Source organism: Anomaloglossus baeobatrachus, chromosome 5, assembly GCF_048569485.1.
Source record: "Anomaloglossus baeobatrachus isolate aAnoBae1 chromosome 5, aAnoBae1.hap1, whole genome shotgun sequence".
NCBI lineage: Eukaryota > Metazoa > Chordata > Amphibia > Anura > Aromobatidae > Anomaloglossus > Anomaloglossus baeobatrachus.
Genome location: NC_134357.1, coordinates 412,880,836 through 412,904,801, shown reverse-complemented (window position 1 = coordinate 412,904,801; position 23,966 = coordinate 412,880,836).

Below are 23,966 nucleotides of genomic sequence, written 5' to 3'. Positions count from 1 at the left end.
CCCGGAACTACGAACTGACAGGGTACAGGACCCTAGGACAGGAAAGAGCTTCAAGACGACCTGTTAACACCTGCACAGCAAAGGGGACCATCAAGGACCTTTAGGACCCTAAAGAATCCGAAGACTCAGTTGCAAAGGGAGAGCCGGGGACAGGACCAGAGATTCCATCCCCACAGGGTTCACGCTACCGTCAGGCGGACAGAAGTAGACAAACCACAGACCGTGGACCCCCAGTGTTCCATACCACGGGGACTCACTTACCAGAGACAGGTGCAGGGGAAGAAGGTACCAGAGAACCACACTGGCACTGGGACGACTGAGACTTGGAGGCGAAACCAGCCGGCGGCGGGCAACCAGTTAACATCTCAGCAGTGAGTAAACCAGTTGCACTGAATACCTGTCTGGACTCCTTCTTCCGATGCACACCGCACCATACACCCGCTGGGGCAATACCCTACTTGTGGAAGGATTACCATACTAGCTGCTAATACCATCAGCCCCAGTAGAGACATTTTGCAGCGGCGGCTCCCTACATATAGCCACAACACCGCAAGTGGCGTCACGAATAAACTTTATTCACCAATCCCCTGTAAATATCCCCATTACAAAAAGGGCCCAGGGCACGGAACCAGGTAACGGCCACCACGTGACATTCCGAATAGAGACTCTGCCCAGAACCGAGTACCCCATATCCCTGGGTGCTACATGGGGAGCGCACGTCACATCTCTCCTGAGCCACAGACAGCCCAACAAATTGTGCGCTGCTCTCTGGATCAGAAGTGATGATAACAACACATGATGGAAATTAAGTCACAACTACCAGGATCCCATACATTCTAGCATCTACCATTTATATTCCGCATGGCAGCCTCTTTAGCACATATGCAATTCAAACTGGCAGAAAATTGCAAAAAATCATGGACATTGCTTTATTCTGCCAGACGCTATGGACGTCAAAGAAAATCTCCCGGGTTTTACTGGCAGCACAGCTCGCAGACCACATAAAATGATGTGGCGGGCCCGATTTGGCATTGGGGCCTTGAGTTTGACACCCCTGCATTAGGGTATCAGCCAAATGCTGGACACCTTAGTTCAAACCAAATGGCCAAATTATAATTAAGCTATATTAGTTTCCAGTACTATACTTGGACCTGACATAATATATCAGGGATGAATATTACTAATTGTCCCTTGCATTGTGTAAATGGTCCACAAACAATAAATTACTGTATTTAACATTGAAATTACAATGGCTGCCTTACCCCTAAAGTACACTACGATTTATGTTACTTTTGTTAATATTTTTTTGTGAAAACGGTAACAATTCTAGTGGTGGTGGTCATCACAGCTTGTTACCTGACCCATTGGAGAGGTGAGGGGTGCATTATTGGTCTTGTTATCTTAGTCTCTGACCCATTCCTTTGCTTAATCACCATTGGCTTCATCTATGTAGGGCACCAAAATAACTTGTCCAAGCCCTGAGGGGGTCCCTATACATTCATGTATGGGGTTTTAAAGGAACTGAAGCGGACTAAAAAAAAATGGATAGTGTCCATTAAATATAAATACTTTTACATGTTCTGTTGTCACGGATGTGTCAAGGCCGGCTGACAATCCTGTGACAGTGAGTGTAAGAAAATCCCAAAGATTGGCAGCACGTGTTGTTATCTGACAGTTCACAGTTTTTGCAGCAGCGGACTCTAGGACCCTGGGAATCTGTCAGTTTTTCCTCTCTGTTGCCAGCCTCTGACACCATTTATAAACCTCACTCTCGGGATATTTGGGAGCGGTTTATGTTTTGTTCCTTACTGAGCTGTGGAGAAGTCAAATTGATCTGTTGCTTCAGACTCCTGTAGTTGTTGCAACTCAGATAAGTGTTAAGGCCTCGTTACACGCAACGACGTATCTAACGATATATCGCCGGGGTCACGGATTCCATGACGCACATCTGGCATCGTTAGCGACGTCGTTGCGTGTGACACCAACGAGCGGCCGTTAACAATGGAAAATACTCACCAAATCGCCCATCGTTGACATGTCGTTCATTTTCAAAAAATCATTGGTTGTTGAGGATGCAGGTTGTTTGTCGTTCCTGCGGCAGCACACATCACTACGTGTGACACCGCAGGAACGAGGAACAACACCTTACCTGCGGCCGCCGGCAATGAGGAAGGGAGTGGGCGGGATATTCCGCCCGCTCATCTTCGCCCCTCCACTTCTATTGGGCGGCTGCTTAGTGACGCCGCTGTGACGCCGAATTAACTTCCCCCTTAGAAAGGAGGCGGTTCGCTGGCCACAGCAAAGTCGCTAGGCAGGTAAGTCCGTGTGACAGGTCCTAACGATATTGTGCACCACGGGCAGCGATTTGCCCGTGACGCACAACCGACGGGGGCGGGTGCTTTCACCAGCGACATCGCTAGCGATGTCGCTGCATGTAAAGCCCCTTTAGTCTTTGCTATCTACCAGGGCTCTGGTGATAGCTGTTGTGTTTCCCCTGTATTGTTGTTCCATTGTGTCGTCCTTTAGTGATAGTGGTGTTGACAAAGAGCTCATACACTCCACCCTTACTTAGGGCCCATTTGCTAGGGTGAAATAGGGCCCCAGGTATTCCAGCTTGGCAACAGGTGCGGAACCTGTATAGGGTCTGTTAGGACTGTGAGAGTGAGCTGCAGGTCGTAGTCAGGATTCACCACTTTCCCCATTCCCTAGCTATAAGGCATTCCTGCCCCCTTCCTGTGTGTTGTTCTTTACAGCCGGTATAGCTTCTATCCCCGGCCGTGACATCTGCTTGGTTCATCCACTTCTAGGACAAGATGCCAAGCTGTTAGTGAGAAGACTAGCTAAATGAAACAGTCAGGACAATTAAGGTCTCTTGTTATAGTCATTTCTTAGTCATGAAAGTATAAGATACTGTAGTTCTTCAGAGACAACCAATAAGAAATATAATACAGATAGGGCTGCGCCAATACAAGTAGTGATGATCAATTCTCTAAGTGGATTTAATAATGCCTCAAATGCATCAGTTACAGGAAATAGCTGATTTACTTGCGATTAAATTATATTAAGGAGAGGGGGAGGGTTGAGGGATGTAATCCTCTTCTATTTATGGGGCCAGGAAAAAGAAATATGCCTCGACTTGAGAAGTGAATTAGCTACCTATAGATTTTATTATGGTATATCTTTTTTTTGGCGATCAACAAATTCAAAACGAATGTATATATTATACGTCAAATAAGATGTGACATAATTGTTACAATGTATAGAATGTTACTTAAATAAGGACAGCTCTAAACAGAAAAAAAGCTCCCCCATTGATCCCCCTATGAACTAGAACAGAGACCCAAATTTCATACATCCACTTATTTGACAAGTTTAATTAATAAGTACCATAATATCTCTTTGGAAATGCAATTATTTATTCTTTTCAGTAAGCACGCTTCCTCACCTCTCTCATTTTGTTCCTTGTGGGCTTTGTCGAGTTTCCTCGGGTTCACAGAAATCAAATGCTTTCTATCCCTGGTGACCACAAAGGCTGTAAAATACATTAAATATAGGAGTGCTCTTTTCAACACTCAGAGCTTTGTTTCTATGAAACAGAACACCAAAATCCTGCCACAGTCATACTGTATGGGTACGCTCACACGAGCGTAAGAATCAGACCAGTGCAATGCGAGAAAATCTTGCATTCCACTTGGGCCAATGTTATTCAATGAGGGAGAGCAGATGGTGAGCTTTTTTCTCATCAAGATTCTGGATGAGAGAAAAGTCGTAGCATGCTGCGATTGTCAGTGAGAGATGTATCAGTCACACCCATACAAGTCTATGGGTGTGAGTGAAACATCGGAGTGCACTCGGATGACATCTGAGTGCACTGCAATAATCATATCAGCTGAAAATGGAGGAGATGGGGAGATTAATCCTTCCCTCTCCTCCTTCAAGGATCATTAGCATCTTGCATCGGAAGCCATAGCATCGTGTGAATCCAGCCTTAGGCTAAACTCACATATCCAGTAGTCATTGGTTAGAACGGATCGGTTGGGAAACTGATTTCTGCCAGATCAGGGTTTTTTTTTAACATGGGAGTCTATTGACAACGGATTTGTTAACGGATTGCAATTTAGCCATCTGTTGTACTTGCATTTGTAACAGATCCATTGTTTTCTTAACGGATCCTTTACAAATGGACAATAAATAGTGATCCGTTGTCCATAGACTCCACATGTTAAAAACTGATTCGGCCGACATCCGTTATTCAATGACTTGCAAAAAAAGTTGCAACTTTTTTGATAACGGATGACTACAGGACTTGTGAACCCAGCTTTACATATCATTCTGCTTGCCTAGAGTCACCAGTAGAGGGTGATTTCTGCATAGTATTTTATTAAAGACTTTATCATATAAACCTGGACAGCTCAATCTTTTTCTATTGTGGCATCATCAATCAGAACAAGGTAGTGTCTTGGAGCTCATCTGAATTGAAGGTCGACAGTAAAATTTAGAGTTCATTACTTAAAAAAAGAATATTTTCAGCTGTGTTGTGTATTTTGAATACACAAAATATCCTAATATACTGTTATGTCCACTGATGTCCTAATTACAGCCTCGGTCCGGCAGCTCCTCCTTCTAGTACTATACTAGACACGAAAGCAGGGATGCCAACTTTATTTTTTTTTTTCTGAACAGCTAATTAAAAAATAATGGTTACTCAATATGCTCCATGCTCCAAGAGTCTAATTTTAAACTCCTGGTGAGGTGGTACAGGGTCCCTTCTAGACTGCACATAATGTTTCCCGGAGTGGATCCCAGCTGCTGGAGATGCGGGGTGGAGGTGGGAGACTTTGTACACATCTTCTGTCCGGCCTGTCCGGCTCTGAGGCCGTTTTGAGACGGAGTGGGTGAGGTGATCAGACATGTAACGGTACTACTCAGGCCCTGGGTCCGGAGCTGTTCTTGTTACAGTTTTCGGAGGTCCCGGTCTCTTTGTACAAAAAAAAAATCGCTGCTGCATTTCTTGGTGATGGCGGCTAGGTCGTGCATCCTTCTGAAATTGAAGTCTGGCGCTCCCCTCACTCTGTCACTTTGGGCTGCAAGAGTCAATGACCTGATGTTAATAGAGGACCTGTCTTCCCCGCTCTATGATAGATATGAGCACTTGTATAGGACCTGGTTCTCCTGGCTGGAATTTAAGTTTTCTGGGGATTACGACCGCCTGTTGGCTGATTGATGATGTCGGCACGGTATGAGCGGGTTCCCTCCCTGGAGGGGTTGGCTCTTTTCCATTCCCGCTGTACCCCCCCTCTTCTTGCTCCCTCTCCTCCACCCTTTCCTTCTTTGCTCCATCTTTTCCTTCCCCTCCCATTTTTTTTCTCTCTCTCCTTTCTTTCCTTGTTCTCCTATATTCTTCTCAGGGGGTCTTTCCCCCCTAAGGGCAGTGTGGTCCGGCCCTTAACTGGTGTCTTGCTGTCCTCTCAAATAACCTTTTATAAATTTCAAAGTGTACGGATCCGCACCTTGGCGGGGGTGGGCTATTTAGAGCTTTTTATAGTAATTGGTGTCAGCTCGCCCCCCATGGTTATTGTTATGTCTATTGGGCTTATGTCTGCCACGCCTTGTTATGTTATGATCTGTTTATAAATAATTTAAGAAAAATAATGATCAGCAAAAATTTGTTACGAACATATTGGAAAACTAAAAATAAATCATTAATATTCTAAGTGATACATGTCTACAGCTCATAATTATGATACAAATACATTAGTGGCATTCACTGTAAGAAGATGAAAATTACTGTCACAAAAATCTGTACAAATTTCTCCAACTTCAAAATAATCACGGACAGATCACATTTTTTTTACGGACGGGGTAAAAAAAAGTGATCTATTTTTACAGGAGTTTCTGGACAAATGGCAACCCTGCAAATTAGGCTGTTTCCCATGTTGTTGCATTGACAGATCTATGTGTGAAGAGGCTGGCTGACCTCAGTTCCTTAGCTATGCCAACCTCCTACTCTATCATGGTTTATGCATAGTCAGAAAAGAGACTATATTAGCTATTGAAATATGCCATCCAGCTAGCTTCTATCAAACCCAGCTCTTTTAATATTTCTGAACTAGATGTAGGGTACCGCTGGGCGATAGTCGTAGGTGAAAGATTGACTCCAGACACCCTCACACGCTACATAAAAGACATGGTCCTGAATGAGTGTGTGGACTTATGTAGTGTGTACTGTGAACCAATTCAGGCAGCATACTGCCATTGATGCCAGCTGGCCAGGACTGGATGTCAACTTGTACTCACAAGGAGACCAACAGTTCATTTCAAACAACACTTTACTCAATGGTTCATTCTCGGCAGCAATGTTTAATTCCACTCACTGTTTGGAGGGCAGTTGTAAAGCTCCGCCTCAGGCAGAGTGGGGGATCTCTTCTGGCCGGCTGGCCCGTTTCTTCCAGGTCTACACCCATTCCATGCTGTCAATCTCCAACAGGCTGACCTTCTCCTTCCAACGGGGGTGGACACTTGTCGTCATGGGCTGGCATCTCCAGGTGTGGCACTTCTGTCAATGGGCATAGCTTCTTGAGGGCTGATCAGACTTTTGAGCCATTCCGCTTCTCCATGCCTACAATGGGCGGAGTTCGCTTTTGGAGCTGTGTCACCTTCTGGCATCTTACAGCCTATGCTTAGTGCAATCTTCAATCTCACCATGCTCGCCATCTTAAAAGTAGCCTATGCCTTCCCCACAACACCCGGCTCTTCAGATGGCAAGACTTGATCCTGCTATTCCAAGTGTAGGGCACCATAGGGCAGTAATTATGAGTGAGGTATTGACTACAGATGCCCCGGCATGCTACATGAAATACATGGTCCTGGCTAGGTGTGTGGACCTCCAGATCGTGGGCATGTATCTTCCAGCACATTACAGATTTGTACAGACACATTTGAAGTTCCCACTGGGTTGAATCCCACCGCTACCTTTACGGTTAAGGGGCCAGGCCACTAGAGTCCTGTCCTCCAGTTTCTATTGTGAATAGTTATTATACATTGTACCTTACATTATACATCACACCATCGACACTACATAGCACAGAAGTGCATTACAAGATATCACATTACATTACAATTCACATGGCATAATATTCACAAAAGATGCATGATATTATTCACACTACCATACAATAACGCTATTGATGTCTTCAGGGGTAGGAACACAGACAGATCTGCAGGAATTTAACCCCACTTTGTCCAGCAGTGTGTAGGTTTCCTGGCCAATCCCCAAGCTGCAGGGGCTTTATTAGGTAGCTTCATCTATCACTCCTTGCCTGATCTCAGTGTAAGCATCAGAGGCAGCTGATGCAGACCATCAATGTGGTGGCAACTCAGCTACAGTATCTGTCTACCACAGTGTCTTCCGCTACTTCTCTGTCTGGACAATCCTCCTCTAGTCAGTCGGCCTCTCCATGGGAACTACCTAATACTCCAGTTTCAGGTGGATCTGATAATCTCCAGCTTCCACTTCCATTCCGCTATGATGGAGGCCCCAAGGAGAGCTGCGGCTTCATTAGTCAGTGCAAGATCCACTGCACCCTCCACGCTCAATCTTTCCTATGGATCAGACCAAGATAGCCTTTATAGTCTCCTTGCTGTCCGGACAAGCCCTGGCTCAAGCATATCCTATCTGGAAGCATGGTGGTGGAGATTCGCGACATAGTTTCCTGGATATGTTCCGGGCGGTATTCAAAGTCCCGGGCGGTATTCGAGGTTCCGGGCGGTATTCGAGGTTTCAGGCCACATTTTCTCAGCTGTTTCTTCCCTTTTGTGTCTAAGGTAGGGCATGGAGTTCGCGTCCCAGTATGCCTTACGCTTCTGTGCCTTGGCGGGGGAGCTAGCTTGGATTGAGAAGGCCCTGGTGAGGACCTTCTGGCAGGGTCTGTCGGGTCATGTTAAGGATGAAAAATGTGAGGATGGAAGGCACTCACCAGTTTTTTCTTGCAGAAAAATTCATGTTTATTCTTTACAAAAGGACGAACATCCTAGGAAGGAGGGGGAGAGGGAGACACGGGACACACACAGACGACAGCTGTTTCGCACCGGCAGCCGGCGCTTTGACTTGTTGTTGACTGGTCTAGGTGCTCCATTAGGGACTGTGCTGCTAACTGCCTAGCCAAAATCACACCCAACACTCCACCCTCTGTGGCTGCAAACCTTGCCTGTTCATTATTGTGCCTTTGCAGATGTATTCTGTAAAAAGAAGGCTGTGTATTTCCACCCCACAGATCTTATAATTGTCCCATTGATCTTCTGTGTTGTACTTCTCCTACACCAGGTTGGGTGTATCCGCTATTGCTCGGGCCATGTCTGAATACATTGAAGAAAACTTGGCCAAAGGATTCATCTGTAAATTCTCTTTGCCGGCTGGAGTAAGCTTCTTCTTCGTGTATAAGAAAGATGGTTCCGTATATTTATGCTTAACAAAAAATACCATTAAAAACAAATATCCTCTGCCTTTGATCTCTGACCTGTTTGACAGAATCCGTGGGGCGATAATCTTTTCTAAATTGAATCTACATGGGGCTTCCAATCTGATTCTTATCCACAAGGGTGACAAATGGAAAATAGCCTTTAATACCCGTGATGGTCATTCTGAATATCTGTTATGCCTTTTGGTCTGTGCAATGCACCAGCTGTGTTTCAAGAACATATTACTCTATAACTCTGTGGTCCTGTACTCAGACAACATCCTGATTTTCTCTCATGATCTGTCCACCTATAGAAGACATGTTTGTGAGGTTCTGCAGGGTCTACGGGAGAACAATTTGCCAAGTTATCCAAATAACTTTGAAAACCCTGCTTGCCTTTCCTTGGTTATATTGATTTCAGTCGCGGTCTCAAAATGGATCTTGAAAATGTTTTTACTGTTTTCTCCTGGCCTTGTTCCCAAGGTTTACGGGTCATCCAGTGGTTCATGGGTTTCTTGGAATATGCATCTGCTCCTTAGGGTCTTTCATATATGTTCGAGGTTAATGACATCCTGAACTCTAAGCAGGTCCATGGAAAGATCTTTCTACTTGATTGATTGGAAGGCTTTTGGTGCCATGGAGTAGTCTTGAGAACCCGCTGGGAATATTTGCACTCCTGCCATTCTCAAAAGGCTCCTCCAATGGACTGGCCAAAAAAGGAAGTAGTATAAGGAAGGGGGTGAATGTGGAGTACTGTCATGCTGGTGACTTGCACTGGTGGTAAGCGACACCATACTCAGTGTAGTCACTGCTTTACTCTTCCCAGCCTCTGTTTCTGAGCTGCCTCCTGTAGCCTTTCCAATTCTCCTGCATCCTCCTGGCATTTCTACCTGGCTATAGGGAGGAAGTGCTAGATTCTACAGGAATTTAACCCCAATGTGTCCAGCAGACTTTAGGTTCTCTAGCCAATTCCCAATGAGCAGGGGCTTTATTAGACAGCTCCACCCACCACTCCTCCTCTGATCTAGGATCTAGTTTTTCAGTCTAGAATCCTGCAAAGTGCTCTCTGCATTGTCTGTCACATCCTCTGACCTTAGTTAAAAAAAAAGGTTTTGGTTCCGTGTTAGCCAGTTGAAAAATGATTGATTGCTCTCAGTGAGAGAAACAAAATTAAAATTTTTGTAGTTGTGATACCTTTTAATGGCTAACTAAAATAAAATATGATGTTATAAAGCAAGCTTTCGAGACATCCAGGTCTCTTCCTCAGGCATGGTATGACAAAGTATCTGAAGAAACACAAATATATACACAAAACAGGGCAGAGCGATGCATAGTAAAAGGACATTTAAATAAACAAAAACTGAGCTTGGAAAGTGAATCCTTAATTAGCTTTGATTAATGGTGTGAGTTTTATTGTCCCAATATCCATGTGGGATCAGAGGTCTGGTGAGTCTGAAAAGAGACTCACCAGACCTCTGATCCCACATGGATATTGGGACAATAAAACTCACACCACTAATCAAAGCTAATTAAGGATTCACTTTCCAAGCTCAGTTTTTGTTTATTTAAATGTCCTTTTACTATGCATCGCTCTGCCCTGTTTTGTGTATATATTTGTGTTTCTTCAGATACTTTGTCATACCATGCCTGAGGAAGAGACCTGAGATGTCTCGAAAGCTTGCTTTATAACATCATATTTTATTTTAGTTAGCCATTAAAAGGTATCACAACTACAAAAATTTTAATTTTGTTTCTCTCACTGAGAGCAATCAATCATCCTCTGACCTGGCTTGCCTACTCGATAATCCCATTCACTCTGCTCCTGACCTTGGCTATGACTTCTGAACCTGTGCTGCCTGCTCTGACCTTGGATTTCCTGAGTCACAGCCCTCCATAGTAAGGCCGGGCAGTGGCACAGTGGTCCACACCCACCAGCGTAACAGTCAACATTGGAACTGAAACATGAAGCAATGGAACTAGGTGGCCTTGTGTGATGAATCACATTCTCTTTTACATCATGTGGATGGCCAGGTGTGTGCATTACTTACCTGGCAAAGAGATGTGGCCAAAATGCATTATGGGGAAAAAAAACAGTTAGCATGATGTTACTTTGATACATAGTGTCTGCTAAATACCGTAGAGACATAAGGTATTCCCTAATGGAAGCGGCCTCTTTTAGCAGGCTAATACCCTCTGCCACACTGAAAAAATTGTTTGGGTATGGCTGGATGATGTTTATCTGATCGACCGTCTGTGGGATGTCTGGAAAAAAGGAGGGTACACTTATTAGGCCACAGGACACCTTCAGATGTCTGGTAAAGTCCACACCTTGATGGATCAGAGCGGTCTTGGGAGCAGGAGGACAACAATCTGATCCTTGTGTGATACATAGTGTCTCATTATACTCAAGGGTGAATGAAAGGTAATGATGGACAGCAGAATTGCACAGGAGAGAATCTAAAAAAAAAAAAAATTAAAATAAATCCACATTGTAACTCATCGGGAAAAGATAAAGAATATGCTGCAATTACCCTGTAGTAAATTGTCAGGTTGTGTAAGGTTTAAAGTAATAGTACAAGCAGAGCTTAAAAGCTTGAAAGTGGGTAGGACAGATGATGCTGTAATGTATCTTGTGTCTCTAAAGACATCTCCGTGCTGGGAAGTAAGAAGTACTCAACAAGACATGGATTAGAATTTGCTGATTGTTATATTACCAAATCTAAAAAGTTTCACAGAATTTTACAAAGCGGTTTCCCCATATTAAGGTGCAGCTGCAGACCACAAGTCCTGAACTAAAAGCATCATACAACCCTTGACGGCTATTAAATGGGGTCATCAGACCCACAGTCAGGCTGTGATTTGTGAGTGTCCATGTTCCACTTATCTGAAACTGCCCTTAGCTGGATTCTGAAACATTAAGTACTGCTGTTTACTCCCTTTCTGTAAAGTCTGTACTATTCAGCCTCCTGTCCCATGAGGACGTCCCTATACTGCCCATTCCGTGTGATAGCGCTTTACTATCAGCCTTAATATTATAGACAGAGACTACACATCTGAGGAGTTAATGCATACTGATGCATAAATAATGAATATTTCCAGAGAATGTTTGCCTTGCTGGGGAATGTGAATAATTAATTTATGAACCTTTGATCACGCTGTTTTAAACTGAGGAGGATAAGGAGTATACATAGTTAGCTTGTATGTGGAAGAGCAAAAGGTGAGGGATCACTCACACTCAGCAGGATACTTAGTACTGTGCAACCAATATGAATGAAACAGACACATGAAGGCAAGCCTGGGAAAGGAGAAAGGATTTCACAGAGAAGACAAATATAATAATAATAATTTTATTCATTTATATAGCGCTATTAATTCCACAGCGCTTTACATACATTGGCAGCACTGTCCCCATTGGGGCTCACAATCTAGAGTACCTATCTGTATGTCTTTGGAGTAAACCGGAGAACCCGGAGGAAACCCACGCAAACATGGGGAGAACATACAAACTCCTTGCAGATGGTGTCCTTGGTGGGATTTGAACCCAGGAACCCAGCGCTGCAAGGCTGCAGTGCTAACCACTGAGCCACCATGCCGCCCAAATATCATGAATAACGACTTCTGGGTTACCACACCAGAGGTTGATACTACTTCTAAAAATCCTCAAAGCCTGTGTATATTACAAGAAAGATATCACAGATATTGGATGGGAGTAACAGACTGCCGAGATGATGGAAGAACAAAGCTCATTGTATGTGTTCCAGTATTTTGAACCTCTCTGTACATAGTTGAAGAAATTACCAGATCCAGGGGCGGACATACCATTGGTACAACCTGTGCGGCTGCAAAGGGGCCCAAGAGGTAAGGAGGCCAACATACCTGCAAAGCAGGTGGTATTGTGCATTATGATGAGCTAATAGTCTGCAAAGGGCCCAAATACTGCTCTTTTATATCTCTCTCTATATATAGATGTTATATGGAATAATATGAGGAGATATAGGAGATGTTATATGGAGTAATAGGTGGAGATAGAGGGAGGTTGTATGGAGTAATAGGGGGTAGATATAGGGAGGTTACATGGAATAATAGGAGATATAGGGGCGGTTATATGGAGTAATAGGGGGTGAAATAGGGGGGTACATGGAGTAATAAAAGGAGATATGGGGGAGGTTATATGGAGTAATAGAAGGAGATATAGGGGATGTTATATGGAGTAATAGAAGGAGATATAGGGAGCTTATATGGAGTAATAAGGGTAGATATAGGAAGGTTATATGGAATAATATGAGGAAATATAGGTGGGTTATATGGAATAATAGGAGGAGATATAGGGATGGTTATATGGAATAATAGGAGGAGATATAGGGAGGTTATATGGAGTAATAGGGGGAGATATAGTAAGTTTATATGGAATAATATGAGGAAATATAGGTGGGTTATATGGATTAATAGGAGGAGATATAGGGATGGTTATATGGAGTAATAGGAGGAGTTATAGCGAGGTTATATGGAGTAATAGGAGGAGATATAGGGAGGTTATATGGTGTAATAGGAGGAGATATAGGGAGGTTATATGGAGTAATAGGAGGAGATATAGGGAGGTTATATGGAGAAATAGGAGGAGATATAGGGAGGTTATATGGAGTAATAGGAGGAGATATAGAGAGGTTATATGGAGTAATAGGAGGAGATATAGGGAGGTTATATGGAGTAATAGGAGGAGATATAGGGGGATTATATGGAGCAATAGAAGGAGATATAGGGAGGTTATATGAAGTAATAGGAGGAGATATAGGGAGGTTATATGGAATAATAGGAGATAGAGGGGAGGTTATATGGAGTAATAGGAGGAGATATAGGGATGGTTATCTATATATATAATTGCCTTATTCTGTCTGTCTGTCTGTCTGTCTGTCTGTCATGCTCCAAAATTGTGTCCTTACGGTGACACAAAGCTGATTGGCCGCTGGGCTCGCCATGACCCCGCCCCCCCACACGGATTGGCCTCTCGCCCCGGCTCTCTGCAGGCCCCGCCCCCCTCACGCAATGCACGCTCGCTCTGGCCCAACTGACACGGTGCTCCGATTCCCAGGTGAGTACACACACACACATCAGATCACACTCACTCTCACACACACCTCACACATCACATCCACACACTCACAACATCCTGGGATATCGCTTGCTTCTACACCGGGTCCGTCACGATCCCAGCAGCGCCAGACATAACCTTGCGATGCTGGGATCTTGACGGAGGCCGTGAACGCTGGTAACCATTATACACATCGGGTAACTAAGGTCCCTTGGTTACCCGATGTGTATCATAGTTACCAGTGTACACCGGCTCACACTCACTCTCACACACTCTCACACACACCTGACACATACATCACATCGCATCCACATACTCACAGCATCCGGCGATATCGCTTGCTTCTCGGCCTCGATACTGTGCTGTTGTGACCTTCCAGGACCTGCCGGAGGATCACATGGCCAGAAGCATGTGGTATCTCCGGATGTTGTGAGTATGAGCGCGTATGTGCAATATCGTCAATGTGTGTGTGCGTGAGTGTATGCGATCGGGTGTGTGTGAGTGTATGCGATCGGGTGTGTGTGAGTGTATGCGATCGGGTGTGTGTGGGTGTGTGTGAGTGTATGCGATCGGGTGTGTGTGAGTGTATGCGATCGGGTGTGTGTGGGTGTGTGTGAGTGTATGCGATCGGATCTGTGAGTGTCGGCAGAGGAGCATGGCGTGCTGGAGGAGGCTGGGAGGAGAGAGGCTGATCCTGGGGAAGGCTGGGATGGAGAGGCTGATGCTGGGGACAGAGAGGCTGATGCTGGGGACAGAGAGGCTGATGCTGGGATGAGAGAGGCTGATGCTGGGGACAGAGAGGCTGATGCTGGGAGGAGAGAGGCTGATGCTGGGGACAGAGAGGCTGATGCTGGGGACAGAGAGGCTGATGCTGGGGACAGAGAGGCTGATGCTGCGGACAGAGAGGCTGATGCTGCGGGGAGAGAGGCTGATGCTGGGAGGAGAGAGGCTGATGCTGGGAGAAGAGAGGCTGATGCTGGGGACAGAGAGGCTGATGCTGGGGACAGAGGCTGATGCTGCGGGGAGAGAGGCTGATGCTGGGAGGAGAGAGGCCGATGCTGCGGGCAGAGAGGCTGATGCTGCGGGTAGAGAGGCTGATGCTGGCGCAGCATGGCGGATGGAGCACGTTTGGGAGTGCGCAGCATGGCGGATGGAGCACGTTTGGGAGTGCGCAGCATGGCGGATGGAGCACGTTTGGGAGTGCGCAGCATGGCGGATGGAGCACGTTTGGGAGTGCGCAGCATGGCGGATGGAGCACGTTTGGGAGTGCGCAGCATGGCGGATGGAGCACGTTTGGGAGTGCGCAGCATGGCGGATGGAGCACGTTTGGGAGTGCGCAGCATGGGGGATGCAGCACGATGGGGAGTGCGGAGTATGGCGGATGGAGCACGTTTGGGAGTGCGCAGCATGGCGGATGGAGTACGTTTGGGAGTGCGCAGCATGGCGGATGGAGCACGTTTGGGAGGGCGCAGCATGGGAGATGGAGCACGATGGGGGGTGCGCAGCATAGGGGATGGAGCACGATGGGGAGTGCGCTGCATGGGGGATGGAGCACGATGGGGAGTGCGCTGCATGGGGGATGGAGCACGATGGGAAGTGTACACCTCCCCCCAACACACACACACGCGCGCGCGCACTGCACAACACACCACACACACACTGGGAACCACAAACAACTGCCCTACACAGACACCCACACACAGACAACGCTGCACACACAAATATACGCACATACCGCACAACACACACATTGCACAAAACATACCTCCCCCCAAAACACACCACACACACACAAACCGCGCAACACACACGCAACGCTACAGACACACAGCGCTCCACAAACAACGCAACACAAAAACAACACCGCTCTCACCCCCCATCACACCCAGACAACACCCAGAACATGTACAGCCCCTACACAAACACTTGGTAACTACACACAACAACATCTATATATATATATATATATATATATATATATATATATATATATATATTTATAACAAAAATCATACATGAACTACACAATACGTAAATTCCAGAATACCCGATGCGTAGAATCGGGCCACCTTCTAGTATGGAATAATAGGAGATATAGGGATGGTTATATGGAATAATAGAAGGAGATATGGGGGAGGTTATATGAAGTAATAGAATGAGATATATGGGAGGTTATATAGAGTAATAGTCGGAGCTATATGGAGGTTATATGAAGTGACAAGAAAAGATAAGGAACTTATATAGAATTCTAGGAGGTGATATAGTAAAGTTATATTGAGTAATAGGAGGAGATAAAAGGGGAGGTTATATGAAGTATGGGAGATATAGGGGAGGATACACAATCCCTTTTTAACTCCTGTAAGTTTTGAGGTGGGACTTCCATGGACTGGAGTTGTTCTTTTTCCACATCCTACAGATGCTCGATTGGATTGAGAGGTGGGGAATTTCGAGACCAAGTCAACACCTTTAACTTGTCTGTCAAACCATTCCCAAAGAATCTTTGCCATGTGGAAAGGGCATTGCTCTGCTGCAAGAAGAATATGCCAATAGGGAATACAATTTCTATAAAGGAGTGTACACTATTCAGGTAGGTGCTTCTTGTCAAAGCAATATTCCCATGCAGGCCAGGACCCAGGATTTTTCACTGCAAAACATTCCCCAGATCATCCCACTATATCTGTCAGGTCATCTTTTCCGCAGGTAAGTCACACACCTAGCTGTCAACATGATGCATGACTTCTGACGCAGCTGCCTTTTTTCATAGCTGCGTGGTCCATTGCTGATGCTCATGTGCCAACTATAGACGCTTTCGGCAGCAGACAGGGGTAACAAAACCACTGACTGTTCTGTTGCTCTGCAGTCTCAAAAGCAGCCAATAGCGAGGTTATGTTTGGACACCTTGTTCTAATACCCACTAGTAACTTTTTCAGCAATTTTTAGCTCTTGTGTGAGATCAGACCAGGTGAACTTGCTGTCACTCCCCAATCGAACCACAGAACGTTGGGCGTCTAGGAGTCTTTTGCTTACGCTCTGGTAATTCCAGTCGTCCAGCTGTCATTTACATCCATTTGCTTGCACTGCTTACCTACCTCTACCACATTAACGTCAATAACCATCTATTATCTTCCTGCCTAATGTAAGACTGTGGACAAATGAATCAGAGGTGCAAAAAAAAAAAAAAGGGGTTTAAATGTTATGAATGTTATGGGTACCTGAATATAATAAAGGCAAACAAGACAATGAATCAACGTACAAGTCAGAGATAGTAACAGAGGCGATAAGACTCTACGATAACGGAGCACAGGAAAGACAAAACGCAACACACATGCTATTAATATAAGACATCACGGCTTGTACAACACACATGGAAGAAAATAGAGGGAATTACAACTCATTGATTGTGGGTGGACGTGAAGTCACTGCCCAGGGCTAAATGTTGGATGTGAAGAAAGGGGGTCTTCTGTTCCTGGACACAACAAATTTAGGGAGATAAGAGAGTACAGAAACATAGCTGTAATACCAAATCCAAACCCCCACAACTGCACTAATTAGATAATAATGGGCACAGTATCTACTGTACGTGGGAGAATTAATGACGAGGCGGCTATGGAATGTTGGGACCGGAAGGGGTTACAGAACAGGACATAAACAAGACTATTCCCGCTACACAGGCAGCTGTGCGCAACGACTTCAGGGTTCAGTATCTGGAGAAACACAGGCATAGAAATTATACCAGTAATATATCAAGTGGTGGGGGCCATTTGTAGGAATTGCCTTTGGTTTTCTAGACATCTTCCTAGAAAGTGATAAAGCACACCTGTTCCAATTTTTAGGGCTTGATTCATTCATAATTTTACACCAGTTCTCTGGAATAAAAAGCTGTGAAACAAAAAATTGCATAATTTAAGCACAACAGGAGGCAGCACTAAATGTTTGAGACTATTTGTGTTATCTCGCCATATTCACGTAGCTCTGACAAAGAAGGTGGAACTAGGGCATGGCGACCAACACTTGTCAAATTCATGATGATTGGCAGTGTTTCTCACACCATAAAACCTACTCTAGCAAAAACTGGACTAGGCTTTGTGGCGAGGGGAAATACACTCATCCAACGCTCCTGATTCTGAAGAGGCATATACTTATTCGTGAATCAGGAGCATCGGACAAGTAATGTTCCCGTCCCCACAAATCCTATTCCATTCTCTGCTAGAGTAGAATTTGTGGCATAATAAATTCATGACAAGCGGCGGTCACCACTTACCAGCTCTCCCACTTTGTTGGAGCTGGGTGGAAGTGTCGAGAGAATGCCAATAGTCTTAAGATTTTAATGCAGCCTAAAATTATGCAACTTTTCAAAGCTTTCAAATCAGAAATTCCCTAAAAGATATAGGCAAAATCACCAAGAATGGAAATACTGAAGGAAGTCTCTAGCAGACAAAACATGTGTCAGTAGCACACAATGACCAGCTACGAACGTATTTGCTTGCATCTGGAGCACCCCAGGGGGTTCTGGGAGATACTCGTCACCGAGCCGGTGAGGGTCAGGGGATGTCACGGGTGGCCCTGCCCGGTTTCGTGACCCCTAGGTGTCCACGGAGAAGGTGGGGGATGGGATGGATAAGGATGAAGGATGGTGGAGGTTGATTGCGTGACACCACCTGCGGTATGCGGCCAGGGGATTAGCCGCCGCTGCTGTCACTGTCCTCCGCGGCTGATGGTGGTAGCAGCTAAGGTGTTTCTGCTACCCACAGGTGGAGCGGGGCCCGGGGAGGATGATGAAAGGAGTAGTAATGGCGGGTGCTGAGGCGCGAGGCCGGGAATGAAAGGCGGACACAGTCTCTGCGTGTTCCAGGTATCTTACTCACAGTTCTTTTAGTAACCTGGTTGCCGCTTTCGAAGCACTGGTCACCGCTGTGATGGGCCCCAGCCGATCCCGAGCAATTCGAGGTCACCACAGGTGTTCCCACTGTGAGTCCTTTCTGGTCGGGGTCTCTCCAATCCCGGTGTATGTGGAATATAGAATAGGTCGCGGGTGTTTACTGCACTCACCGCAGACCCTGGAATTCCATGTAGCTGTAGAGAAACCGGGCTGAGCTGGATGCTCCAAGCCATGGATCCTATGGCACTCCCAGACATGTGAGGTAGAAGAAAGTGGATCGAGATCCCAGTGTACTTCTCACCCCAAGCTGTGCCCGGGGCCAACTGACTGTGTAGAGATGCTCCTTCCCTTTTCCTCAAGTGCTGCCCGCCACCCAGGTGGCTGGCTCCAGTGACCGGTAAAGTCCCATGCTTCATGATTGCCACTCCCCTATCTACCTTAGGCCATCCCCCCAGTGGGAAGGCACCTAACTGTTTGTGGTGTGTGAATATGAGAATCACCAGCGATTAACCTCTCCTTACCCAGGATGAGTACTACATCTTAAAAGAGATGCAGTACCCTGTGGCGAATGAAGCCTCAGGGGCGCCACACATCCACCTGTATTTAGATCTATTGGCTCATTTCAGGATTGTCCTTCGGACCATGCATAAGTTGGTTTCCACACTGCACTTGGTCTTTTGGAGATCTATTATTTTGCACTAGCACATTTTATATATAGGTCATCATTTTATATAAAATCCTTCACAGCCTTTGCAACGCTATGCACTTTACTCAAGTTTCACCTGTGGTCTATAGTAGTATATATGGTCTCCCTGACCTATTTTGCTGCTATTAGTTGTGATTTTACATTTATTGCATGATTTGTTTTTAATATACATTCTAATAAAATGTGACATCTTATTCATATATCTAATTTCCGTCACCATTTTCCTTCTTGGCAGTTTTGCTGACACCATTTAGGGAAGTTTTGATTTCATGCTCACTTTTGGTGACAAAAACCCCCCCAGAGTTTTTTGACTAATAACTTTTCAAAGCTGTTTAAACCAGAATACCAGAGAAAAAGCTTTGATGAATTGAAATGTTAGTGTTCAGCATTGCCGTTGTTAGAACAGTTGCGTTCATCCTTCCCTGGGGATAAGAATGGTCCACAATATGTATACACTTCTCAGATCATTAATCCCTCCTGACGCACCATTAGTCAGTTTGGAGTAGGTTACACCTGTGTTCATCCCTTTAAGCTTGGCATAAGAAAAACAAGTTTACTTTTCACAAGAATTGTCCCCAAACCTAGCAAGATATAATCCCAATCTTAGGATTCCAAACCATTTGAAATGGAAGGAGCCCTAAAATCAATAGCTTTGATATGGAATACAATTGTTTTCACAAAACCCTTTGCAAAAGGTAAAGTACAAGAAAATTTGGGAAGGCAATTTTGGGAGAGATGATGGAGTTGCAGGGGAGTCTTTACTCTGTACATATTCCATCTGGCAATTTGGAAACAAGCTTTATTCATCAAAACTAAGCAGGAAAATAAGTGTATAATGGGCTGATTTATTGTGGAGTTATCGCTCAGACCTACTAGGAAGGTGGGCACAACTTGGAAGACAACCACCATAAATGATCAACAAAGACCTCAAATCATTTCCTAATGCGTGTAGCCAAAAATGGTAGACAGTGTAGGAGTGAGGAAAGGTCAGGAATGTCATGTTTGTACTATTCAGACAATTATTTGCATTGACTATAACACAACGTTCAGCACAAGGTTCTAGAAGAATGGCAATAGTCTGTTCCAGGGAACCACATCTGGGTACTTTGCTTTGGAAAGAATGCCATTATACCCTGTCACGAACAGCCGGGGAGTCACTCAGATATCCCACTGCTGCCACCAATATTCCATGAACATCCGGGGAAGTCACTCAGATATCCCGCAGCTGTTTGCTGATTTCACACAAACACAACTACTCTCTAGCGCCCCATTAGTGTCAGGTCAATTTCGGAACTGCCGGACAATAAGTAAATGAGGCTGCTGAGCTAATAATGCCAAATATTGGAGGTCTCACAGCAAGGGTAAATGTATATATCACCGATTCCCGCTAATGGAATATATATATACCCTTAATGATAGCACTCCAATAATTCTATGCAATAATAATTATGCTGCCACCACCCAGACTTTCTACAGGGAGCTGGGGACCCGTTTCAGATAGCATAAGGCCCTTCGGGTTGTGAATTCATAAATACAGAGCATGAGGAAAGAAACTATTACATTTTATATATTTAATCCAAAATAGAAGGCAGTGTTTATAAAAATATACAAGAATTTACAAAAGGGAACAATACACATACAGTATACAATTACATAAAATAAAAAGGAAAAAAATGAAAGATTACTACACCTGGTCACAGATTATGGCTCAGCTATAGGGGGAGAGGCAGCCCCTGGGAACTGGACAATCCTATGCACAGAATGCATATCCTCTGGCATTGACCCAGTGTGTACTAAGACATGCGCTTTTATTAACCTCTGTCCGACCCGCAGCCCCACCTCTGCTGACATCATGTAAGGGAGGGGGTTTTCCTCTGTGGCCCTCCGCAAGCAAGACGGGCCCCAGAGGATGGGTGTTGTGATGGGCGTCGGAAAACGGTAGTCCACACAGAGGTATAGTGCAACTGGTTTTTACTCACAGTTGGTAGGTGGTAACAGGTTACCCGAGGCCGGCTGGTTTCACCTTCAGGTCCTCTTCGTCCCAGTGCCAGTTCAGTACTCTGGTACCTTCTTCCCCTGCACTTGTCTCTGGTAAATGGGTCCCCATGGCGTAGAGCAACTGGGGGTCCCCGTCCGGTATTTTGTCCACTTCTGTCCGCCTGACGGTAGCGTGAACCCTGTGGGGTTGGAGTCTCTGTTCCTGTCCCCGGTTCTTCCTTTGCTACTGAATCTTCGGATTTTTAGGGTCAGTGAGGTCCTTGATGGTCCCCTCGCTGTGCAGGTGTTAACAGGTCGGCTTGAAGCTCTTTCCTGTCCTAGGGTCCTGTACCCCGTAGGTGCGAAGTTCCAGGAGTACTTCACCAACAACTACTCTCCTGGGTACCAGGTTACCGTTCCCCTCAGTTAGGGTGTTGCTTCACTTCCACCTTCACTCCTCTTTGCTGTCAACTCACTCTGACTACTCTCCACAGTCTGCCCCTCCCACTTGGTCAACTATTGGACTGTACTGGCTCCAACTCTAGGCGGCCATCCATTAGTCCAACCCTAGCTAAGTACAATTGTATGGGGGATTGTTGGGGGAAAAACTGGGATTACCTGGGTTTTTGGTGTTACCGGCATTGGGTCTCCGGGTTCCTAGGGGGTAGGCCCTGCATCCTTTTGGGGATGTAGAACCTTGTAGCATCCTGATGGATTCAAGGGCGCTACACAAGCATCCAACTGTTCTTGTTAGGGTGAATGTGACGCCCTGGACAAGCCAGGGGTCACAGGTCACAACACCACACGCACCCCACATTCCCTGCAGGAACACCAAGGTCAGAATACAAATCCTTGTTGCCTTCCTCCAGGGGCTGATGTCCACACCAGGGGGTGGGCCAGGCGGTTGGCTCCGCCCACCGAGGAGTTCACAGTCCTGGAAGCGGGAAAAACCAGGCAGTTAGAGTTTGGAGGAGGAAGTGAGAGGAGAGTTAAGCTAGGGAAGTGGAGGAGTAAACAGTGAAGTGGTAGAGGAGCAAGAGAAAGGAGTAAAGAGTAGAGGAAAAGTGACAGTTTGAAAGCCTGAAGTTGGTCCGGGTGTGTGCCCCGGACTGAGACAGCAAGGTTGGCAGACGGCGGTGACCGTCTGCAGGAGAGGCTACTCGGAGGTTGCCGAAAGGACCGTGGACGGGTGGTGGCCCGGCGGTACCGGAGCGGTATACGAAGAGAAGCCAGCACCAGTGGCAGGGGCCTTTCGGATCCCGGCAAGGCTAGGAGTCGCCGTGAATTTGCCAAATCCGTCAGTGAAGGGGACCTCCGGGTCTCCCAACAACCAAGTCCCGATTGAAGGCAACAGTCCGACCGTTAAGGAGAGACACCGCCACCGCCAGGGCACCAGTTTCTCAGGGCCAGCGCCTGCGGGCAAGAGAGGGGCTCCTCCGGCTCATATCCAAGCTGGGGAGCGGGTTACCGGTGGGAACCCATCGCTACCAAAGAACCGTACTTAGGTGCAGGGAAGTGACCGTCACCGCTAACTGCAGGGAACATCAGCACCGTAGCCGTCCGAGGGACCCGTCCAACCAGCCGTTTATTTACCGTGAACTGTGTCATCATCCTTTGGCTGAGTGAGTACCTCCATGCCGTGCGGCACAGCGCTGCCCCTGCGTCCCTGCACCTCCACAGGCCCCATAACCCGCCTGCTACCCATCCACCTACCTCACCGGGCCCCAGGACAACCAACCCCCCCTACCCACAGAGGGGAGAACTAACATCTAGCTGCTCCATACCATCACTCCCGGGATCCCCGTCCAGAGCAGCAGTGGTGTCACAACCTCGCCACAACCGTGGGTGGCATCACGGACAATAAACTATCCCAAAAACCAAACCCCTTTCACTCACGGGCGAGGAGCACCTCTCGAGTCCCCGGGATCCGGCCCATCGCTCGAGCCACCGAGCAGCAGCAGGCCGCAGCAGCAGCGGCAGCCAGACCCGAGCAGTGGGAGAGCGCAGAGTCCCCTCCTCCGCCCGCGACATGAACACTTAACCAGAGTTCACTCGTTGCCTGCTCCTGGTTCTAATTGGTGTTGGATCAAGTGCATGCTTGAAAAATGACATCAGACACACAGTCGGATATTCATCTCTTTCCTCGATTAGAGGTGGCCCAGAACTGACTGATTTATTCCAAGAACATGATCTTATAAAAACTAGGAAAAGGGGCATGGTCAGCCCTACAGTGGGCATACTTGGATGTGTCCATTGGTCACTGGGTTGAACAATGTGTTAGTCCATGAGCTAATTGGTGGGCGTGATAATAGGCGGGTCTATGACGTCATTGGACGGATCCATGGTGATGCTGATGGGAGGGTCTATGTCGTCATCTGGTGGATCCATGCTGATGGGAGGTTCTATGGTGTCATCGATGGCCATCTTAGTTATATCTGAAAACCTGGCTCATGTAAGGCAAATTGACATACTTCCCACAATCCCCTGTCAAGAGGTTAAGTATTTGATCCAATGGCTCTCCTCAACATTCTTAATGAATACCGTGCACCCAGGCATGGTAGTGCTTGATTTTGACTACTATTTAGGTTATAAAGCAAGTCTGTTGCCAAATTACAGAATATAACTTGCATAAATAATTATTTTTCTGATGAGCCTGGTATATTAACTAGGAGTATCCATGTCAAAATGGCTGTATAATCCTAATATTAAAATGAGCTCTTTACGAGTCAAGCTATAGAGTGACAGAACTCACAAGTAGAGAAGAGCAGAGGTGTTGAAGTTCGGCTCAGCAGGTTCATCTGCACTTTAGATAAAGTTCTGTTCAGGACCGGAACTTGACGTGAACCCCAATGGAAATCA